The sequence below is a fragment of the Anas acuta genome, chromosome 4, assembly GCF_963932015.1.
Source record: "Anas acuta chromosome 4, bAnaAcu1.1, whole genome shotgun sequence".
NCBI lineage: Eukaryota > Metazoa > Chordata > Aves > Anseriformes > Anatidae > Anas > Anas acuta.
In genome coordinates, this window is record NC_088982.1 from 29,959,559 (window position 1) to 29,969,097 (window position 9,539).

The following is a 9,539-nucleotide window of genomic DNA, read 5'->3' on the forward strand; positions in this document are numbered from 1 at the left end:
TCCCTGTGTCATGAGTTTTGGGGCAGCACAAAGAAAGCCTACACCTGCTTCAGCAGACCTGTTATTTCAGAAGCTTGAGCTCAAAACGTGTCTGTCACACACTGCAGACTTCCTAAATCTCCCATCCCTTTTGTAAGGCAACAGAGTGCCTGGGATCAGGATGTCAGCTGCAAGTTCATTTTGCCCGTGCTAAGGGTGAGGAAGCAGCCAAGGGAAAAAAGCTCGGGTTGGGTCTCTGAGACCACCGCGCACAGGAGTTGACATCTGCCAGCTGGCAGTCAGTGTGCCCAAGGGACAGAGTGGTTGTCACCTTTAAGCATAGCAGCCTGACAGTTGTGCTACTGCAAGTCTTCCTCCTCGTTCAGCTTGACATTTTTATTCTACTACAGCGTGGATCTGGGCTCTGGGATGAGGAAGAGGAGTCTGGGAGGCAGCCGGTGCTGCTCTCACTCGCCACCTGCAGAGGAAGTGATCTGCAAGCAGGGCAGGAGCAGGGATCACGGGAGATGCAGGTGGAAGCCTGTGCCTCGACACGCGCCTCGGGTAAGCTGCGCGTGCCTCGGTTCCACCCTCCAAGAGGTCCCAAAATAGCTGCAGGGATGCCGTGGGGGTGAAAGCATTGAAGACTGCGAGGGTAGTTCATAGGCGCTGGAACAACGCTCAATCCTTAAGTAGGTCTTGGCACCTGTAGATCAAAAACCAGTCTCGCCCTCGGTGCGGGGGAAGCAGGCAGCATCTCAGCAGCCAGCTGAAAGGATGCGGGGACTCCCCTGGCCCATCACGCTGTAGGGAAGGGGAACACCTCTCTCTCTCTCTCTCTCTGCCTTTGCTTTTGCTGCTTGCCTCCTTCGGCGCTCCCGTCCATAAACAACTGGGGGGAGTTTCGGGTGTTATTAATTTTAATCAAGTGGTTTTAGGAATGCTTTGCCTCTGTGGAGCTTTCATAACATCTACTAATAGAGGCTTTTGGCAAGAGCAGTAAAGCAAATTGCTCCCACCCTCCCTTAGCGTGTGGTGAGCAGTGTCTATCCCAACAGCCACGTGACTGAAAGTCTGAGCACGGCGCAGCACCTGGGAGGCTGCGAATGCCCTTGTGAAACACCCCGGCCTCTGTGTCCAGCACAGAAGCGTGAGCCTCTGCCCTCCCACACTTACTTTGCCCGTGATCCCTGCAGACTTGAGCAGTTCTCCAGAGCTGCCCAGTTTGAGCGAATTGGGAATGTTCTGCCACTGGGTAGCACATTCTCTTGCCACAGCTGCCACCGAGTCCTATTTCCTTTGCTTTGGAAGGCTTACATCAGACCTTTAGATGTTTTGGGCAGGAACTTTTCTGTTTATCTGCCTACCAGGTAAGGGAAAGGTGAGCAATTTTTATGCTTTAAATGCCTCTCATATCTCCCCAAGGGCATTCAGTTATCTCATTTCTTAGCTGTAGATACACTTGCAATGGGTGTAAGTTAGTTTCCTCGTGCTTTATCTGCAAAGCCATCTGTGAAGCCCAGCTGAGTTCATAGTGCAAAACAGTGATCTACCTCAGAACAAGTGACATCAGGACTTAACACTGCCTTCTCCTCCTGGTTTTGAAATTTACGAAGTTTGCCACAATTTCATTGCCAGTTGTCTCCATTCAGCTGGTGCTAATGAAGGGATAGAGGTGTGAAAAACAGGCCCAACGTTTCCCACTTGTGGTGGCAGCAGGAATGACACCAGAGCAGTCTGTGTTCCTTCCCCTTGGGTCCAGCCAAGGCAGCTCCTGCATCCGGAGCGAAGGCTGCTCTCCGTGCCTCGAGTATGGCAGGAGACAATTCTCCTGCCCTCCCAGTCCTCTCACCTAAGTGACGGGCATAGAAGGAGATGAGAAGAAAACGGGGTTTGAAGGCTTTGGTGTCACTGACCTTATTCTGGGAAGCAGACAGAAATGAGATCAATGTTCTAGCTTTTTCTTGCTTGTGACACAGCATGTGACTCACATCTTTCTACCAAAGTCTGGGGGAATTGTGTGTGCAGGTGGGAGGAGATGCAGAACAGGAAGGCTGTGAAGCACAGGGAGAGCTGCTCTCAGTTTTCCCATAGTTTTAGGCAGGATTAACAAGATGTGCAAGTGCAGTCCTTTTTTCTGATATATACTGAGGGGGAAAAAATCGTTGCAAGACAACCAGGCTCCATGGAGTATTTCGCATTCAGGGACAGAGATGGAGCTAGGGGGCTATCGTAGCCTGGCAGAGAGGCCAAGACAGTAAGCTGTGCCCTGTTTACCCTCACAACCATCTTCAGCAGGGATGGTAACCTGGACTGGCCCGGACAGACAGCTTCTGCTGTAGTGCATGGCTTGACTGAGTATCTCTCTGTGGCAGATAAGATCTTGGATGAGAGGCCACAGAGGTTTTCTGGTCAACAGCACAACCTCGCTAGCACTGCTGCAGAGTAAGTGTGGGAGCTGGGGGAAACCAGCTTGACTCGGAGAAGCATTAACAGTCAGGGGACAGCGTTAGGATCTGTGTCACATGCAAACCCCAGGGTTTTGTTAAGGGATGGCACCAGATATCTGAGACGATCTTTTTTATGTGCATCATGTTTGGAGATGGCAACAACATAAATTCTTACAAGGACTCCCTCACTTGCTGAAGAAGTATTTAAGGTTGGGGCAAGTATTTCTCAAATGCTTTACTGGGATCTGACCTTAAGCTAGCACAGCTACTGTCTGTCATTACAGTTCCTTAAGGCGCTTATTTTGAAGCTAAGGACGTACTGACAGACTGCTTTGCATCAGTGCACTCCCAGCAGTGGGTTATTCACACTTGCATCAGGAGTGACACAACATTATGCTGCCTCTTCTCCCACGCCGTGGGTTTAGTGCAGTCCTTCTGTTGGTTTTCAAGCTGGAGTTTCCCTCTGCATGAAGGCAACTTATCCATCCCCCAGAGCTCGCTACTTTGTCTCTTAAATGTGGGCTAACTGAGGTAGGCACACATGAATTTTAGTACAATATTTAGCTTAGAGGGAAATGCTGGCCTCTCTCACTGCCAAGAGGATGTGTCTGTAGGTGGATTGATACAACACGAGAGGGTTGTGTTACAACTTCTTTTCGAAAGGTACTTTTGGTTTGACTGCAGGAAATTTACTGTTTACAGACAGATACCTAGCTGCTGACCATCTAAACACTCTCTTCTGCAATGCTCAAGGAAACCCCAAGAAAATATTAAAGAAAGATTTTTCTGTGTGCCATATGTCTGTAGGTGTACGTGTACGTGTCCCCATCTGCATTCACCTGGAGAGAAGTTGATGTGAAAAATTAAACAACACACAATAAACAAATCTAGCTAAGGTGCAGCAGCAGGAATTCAGAGCAGCACATTCTCCTGCTCTTTCTCTGACTGAGGAGAAATGCACCGTGCAAGCCTGGAAAATGCTGGCAACAATAATGCATTATTTCTTGGATTTCTGCTTGCCCGGGCAACGTGCTGAAGATGTACCAACCCCAGGATCAAACTGTAGGAGAGACGAAGCAGAATCATTGGTACATGCAATTAGACGCAATTGTTGTGGTCAGTAACAGTTGTGTAACACTACCAGTGAAGTTTTAGTGGAGATAGATTTATTACAGACGGGCACATATATATTAAACTGCTGGATTTCCAGCGGGATATTTACAAATCGTTAGTATCCTGTTTATAAAAACCCTGTAAACAATTGAAGGCCATTGCCTAAAGGGTCCAGCCTTATGTAGATCTACGTAAAAGACAATTTCAGCATTTGCAGCGCAGTCGGCGGCGCAGATGACACGTCGCACAGTTAGTATACACGGCAATCCGGGCTGCCCCCATGTAATCACACGCATGCTGCAGTGTGCAGCGCCTTGCATAAGAGCACTCTGTGGAAGAGGGAGAAGAGACTTGCACTGAAACCTCTTTTCCCATTTAGTTAACCTATGTGCCCTTTAAAGAGGTTGATTTGGAAAGAGTGGCAATTAGCTTTGCATACAGCAGTCCTTCCTGGAAATCTCGCTCCTTGGTCCACGTCGGGGAATGTTACGAGAACAAAACGGGGGGAGGGTTGCGAAGCCAGGATGGAGGCCAAAGAGCTGGGCCATGCTCTGCATGAGCCCTGCTGGCCGGCGTGTTTCAGCTCAGCACAGGCCGTCTCCCGTGCTAACTTCATGGTCTTTGTTTTGGTTGATGTCAGCTGGCTTGTATGCCTGGTTGGGCAGGGTAGCTTAATCTGGGTGTGGAGCTGGAACGTGTGTTATTTATGAAGGGGTGACCTCTGCTGCAGGCACGCTGTAAGTCGGTGACCAAAAGTGTTTCATCCTGAGCATCTAATGTGCAGCTTCTCTTTGGACTCTTACCAAAAAAAATGGTTTTCTGGGATGCCTGACTTCTCTAGAAAGCCCTTCAGAGGGACTATTATTACTGCAGATTGAACAAGATCCAGAGAACTGAGTGCTTTTGGCAGCTTTAGCTAGTGTTTCCCGGAGTACTCTCTTCCTCACCTGGCAATTCACCCTTTAGCTTCAATTCACACTGGAATTACCAGACCCTTATCCACAGCCCCCTTTTTCATGTATAAAGGACCAAGACACTGGCTATAGGAGTGGTAATCAAGAACTGCCAGCCCCAGGTTGGTGATGTTCTTAATGGAGTAACTAACACCAGTCTAATTAAACCCAGCCCTGGCCTTTGTCATTTCCCACTCCTGCTTTACACACGTGCACTTGGAGTATCCTGAAGGAAACCTCCTGCATCTCTTCAATAGCACCCTGCTGCAGGGAGCAATGCTGGATGAGGAGGTGGGTGCAGAGGTGCCATGCAGAGGAGTTACCCGTGGAAGTATCACCGTCAGCTGCTGGCACCTTGTCCCCAGGACTTGGGGTTGAGACCCCAAGACACAACTTCAGTAGGTTTCTCTCCTCATCCCATCTCCATGCACACAGCAGGTGACCAGCACCCTCCTTACCCTTGTTGGACAGGTGGGGACAAGTTCCCTGGGGGTCTTGGTGTGGGGATCATCTTAGGTTGCTTCCTTCACCTTGGGGCAAACTCACAGCTCCTTTCAGAGAGAAAGGATCTTTATAGAAGCCTGCAGTCTTTCCTTAGAGCTCCCTGTTGGTACCCAGTGTGTGACGAAGCTGGTTAATGCTCTTCTTCGGTCTGTCTCGGGGAGGTTGGATACCTGAGGTAGTGTTCAAACCATGGCTGGGAGGAGAAGGTGACTAGAAGATGATTTCAGTTATTCTTGGTCATTCCCAAACCAAACCCCAGAGGTTTCCGCATGCCATGTGACTCACAGTTGGATTTCAAGAGTTGGTGATACCAAATTCACTGGAGATCAAAGAATATGGAGTTTTATTGCAGGTTGGGCCCACAGAGAAAAAACACGGAATGGAAACATCTTGTTGAGTGTTGAGACCCCAAGGTATTCCTGATCAGCTTCTTGCCTTTCTAGCTGCATTTCAACAGAGAGCACCCTGATATCAACATCCTGGCTCCAAGCTAATGCAAACAAGGCCATCATAGCTCAGCTGGAGGGAATGCCAGGCTTTCGTTTTGCTCAGGTCCTAGGGGAGCTTCATTGTAGACCACGGTGTCCTAGTTTGAATATGACTGCAGTGATGAATTGGGCACCCACGTTTATAGATCCCCTGGGGCAGGCTGTCTCATCGCCCCTGCATGACAACAGCCAGGACAATGAAGGCTTGATCCTGACTGCTTTTTTTTTTTTTTTTTGGTCACTACAGTAATAGTAATGATTAGCAGTAATTATAAGAACAGTAATAGGAGTGTCCCATAATGCTAGTGGATGGGGGAATTCCACTAAGTGCATCTGCTCCCATGCCTAGCTCTCGTTACCAGGCCAAACAAATACACCGCGGACTTGTCTCTTTCCTAGGTTCTGTTTCGGGAACGTGTGCTGGCTAATCTGGTTTCAGGTGAATTGCTGTTTACTCCATCATCCCTAATGCCACACCCCTCGTGGCGAGGGTGCCCCAGCTCCCTGTGCGCATGTCCAGCATGCAAGTGGCAGTCACCACTGAGTCACAGCCAAAATGTGGAGGCCAAGGCAGGCTGTTTGCTTCCCTTTGATGGTGGCACTCCTCTACAGAATGTCTTTTTTGTTCTCACTCTCTTCTCCCTGTTTTAGTGCCAGCTATCCAGAAGGACAGAGCAGGAGAGAGGAAGGTAGCGGAGGAGAACACAAAGCCGGGGCTGACGGCTGTGGTGAAAGCCCAACTGGAACCAGTGAGTGCTGGATGAGTCATGTCAATCCCCACAGCGGTGGTTCTCGCTGGCATTTCACTGTCCCAAGAGGGATGTCGCACTCTGAGCTATCGAGGAGAAGCGTTAAATGGTCAGCGGCCAGCAACACGCTTTCACATATTGATTTGCTTGCTTGTCAACAGTAAAATGCAGTCAGGTCATGAGAGGCAATTCAGAAGGCTGGCAGCATGCATCTTAAAGCCCTTACTGTATGCATGCACTGAAGTTTGAGTTTTGAGACAAAAGAAAAGGAGGAAAAAGTCATAACACCTGAATGGCTCGGAGCTTCATGCCTGTTCATGTGAATCAGCTCTGTGCATCTTACTTCTGGGGGATCTACTTTGAGCAGAGCTGTCTTGGTACAACAAATGATTTGGAGCAAGAAGGGGAAAAAAAGGACTAAATATATAGGCGAGACTTAGTTTAATAACACCCTTTACACACCAAATGTTTGCATGGGTTTGTTTAGTAACAAATAAAGACGGGAGCCATGGAAATTGTATCAATGAAAAAATCTATCACCACCTTGGAGGCTAAGAAATCACCTTGCAGGGAGCTGTAATTAGGAAAGGGAAAACATCAGCTGAGCATTAAGAAGCTCTTCCTGCTAGCAAGATGTGTTGGGCCATTCAGGAATTGCCCAGGAGAGAGTAATGAAAATTTCATACAAGCCAGCAGAGTGAAAAACTGCCCTGTAGGGAGCAATCCAGAACGAACTGACAGATCTGTTTGCCTTTTCCTTTCCATCATCTGAAATGCATTGAGATGGATGGGGTTTAGTGCTCTCTTTTTGTTTTTGTTTTCCTTTTTAATTTCTGGTTAATGCTAATCCAAGAAGTTGCCTAAGAAATAAGAAAGTTTGGGGGGGGGGGGGGAGGGGGGGTGGAGGGATTGATTTTTTTTTTTTAAACAGTGAAATATCTTTGTTGTCCAGTAGCTTTGACCTCATGGTGCATTTACAAGAAGTGGCATCAGCCGCTTTCAGCCTTAGGATAGCATTTTGAACTCGGATAGTTTATAGGAGAGCTTGGTTGTTTAAGAACACTGGGCCTAAATGATTCATCGCATACATAGAGAGGTCAGCTTTAGATCTGCTATGGAGTAAGTTCAGCTCCAGATTTTTTCCTTACTCCATTTCCTTCACACTAACTTGTCCATGAATCCCAGTTAAGTATATTCCCTTTTTAGTCACATGTAAGCCCCATACTTTTTACTATTTGAGGTGTTTGTGTTTAATACCCATCTTCTGTAGTTGAAATTTAAATGCTGTCTTGTGAACTATGCTCCAATTAGCATACTGATATTTTGAGAGCATTTCTTGAGCATCTTTAATGCTCAGTAATGAAAGTTTATTGTAAATGAAAATTGAGGTACACATGCACTGAAGCATGTTTTTGTGATGTTTAAAAGAAAAAAGCTTGCTGATTTTCCCAGGAATTTATGAAAATGTTGGTTTGTTGTTTTTTTTGTTTGTTTGTTTGTTTTTCCCTCGTGTAAGGGTGTCCAGTGCCTCAGTGCAAGACTAGGAATGATTTTCTTGTATTTTCAAAACTGCTTTCTAACAAGGTGATGTTGATTTTGGAAATAGGTGGTCTTCCAAATGGACAAAAACCAATGCAGATCCACACCCAGAATGGCAATGTGTAAAACTGGATGCAAGTTCCACAGAAAACAGCTAAAGTGAGTAGTAGTTGCCTGTCACTGATGGATACAGTTATGTAAGAACACATACATGTACATGAAGTGACAGTTCATTACCATGAATGCATCTTCCACAGAAAATCACCATGAGGACAAGTATTCTGTTTGGAAGCACAGAGAAACATACATGAAACCTCTGGTTTTCCCCTCTAAGTTTAAAGGGTATTTTGTTCATTGAAAATTCTCTGTATCATGAATGTGAGATAGACTAATCAACAAAAAACTGAAATCATACTCTTGAAATGATCACTGCCGTGAATCAGCTGCTTTGTCTCAGAAGAATAGATGCATAATTGCTCCAGTGAGAGGATGAAACACAAAATCGATTTGACTTGAGCCCCTGTGCTTTGTAAATAGAAATTTTCTTTAAAGTTGGTTGTTAAAATGTTGTAAGGTAATAAAAGCTAGTACATTTTCTGCACGAGTTCTTTACACTTTGTGAAGAAGAAAACCCTGACAAATGGAATTACTTGGGGGGCTTCTTGCTGGTCCGATGGCAAGTGGCATAAATCCATCACTGGCTTGGCTTGGGTGTGCCAGTTCACCCCAGCTGTAATTGAGGCCACCAGCTGACATACACCCATGATGGTCTGTTGCCCAATCAGTGCTACCTTCCAGCATTGTGCAGGCATGTCCCTCTGTACTCAGACCTGTGGGATGTAATGAATCTGCCTTACAATGAATCTATCAGTGCAGGAAGGTGCTACTCAATGTGAATAGCTGCTTGGAAAATTGGCTCTTAAAGTGTGCATCAGCCGTATCCAAAGAGGCAGCCTCCACATGGAGGAGAGGATGGTGAAATCTGCAAGCGGGGATGTCTGATGTGGAATCACATACCACGAGACCAAGAAAATTACAGAAAGATGAAACAGATGTGTATATGATACTTGTTTTCCATGTATTCAAATCTGAAAGAGGAAATTCCAATGAATTGCTCCAATGGTGTCAGCGTTACTCGGTATCTGAATACCGGTACAGGACTATAATTAAATGCTCTCTTTTCAGAGGATAAATCAGGTAGGAATTTAAGGGTGAAATTAATTATAAAGTGGAAGTTCTACAGTGATGTTGCTTTTAAGGCATCCTGAAAAATGCCCGCATACAGAAACGCTTTCCTAATGGTTGCAATTCCTTCCTTTACTCACTGAAAGAGTAGACAATAAAATCCTTAATAAGGGGGATCAGCCCGAATTAAAGAAGCAACAAAATAAGTCATGTGGCATCAGAAAAGCTACCATCTGCTAACCTTAAGGTAGTAAAGTGATTATATGGGGGTAAGACATGACCGTAATGCTAGAGGGAGAAAAATGGACTCAGAAAGTGTCAGATTAAATCATGTCCTGCTTTCTTGTGGAGTACCAGAGTGTATGCGCTGCTGGCACGCTGCTTTTAGTTTCATGGATCCTGCCAACTCTCCCACCATTTGCATAATTTGCTTGTGCTGACGTAGTTCAATAGTAACACATTGATCTTTTTCATTTCAGCATCTCCACAGTTCCATAGATCTGAAAAAACGTTACCTAAGCAAGCAGGAATGTGATTTGTAAGTACCAGGTCTATTCCCAAACTGCCTGAATTAATGCA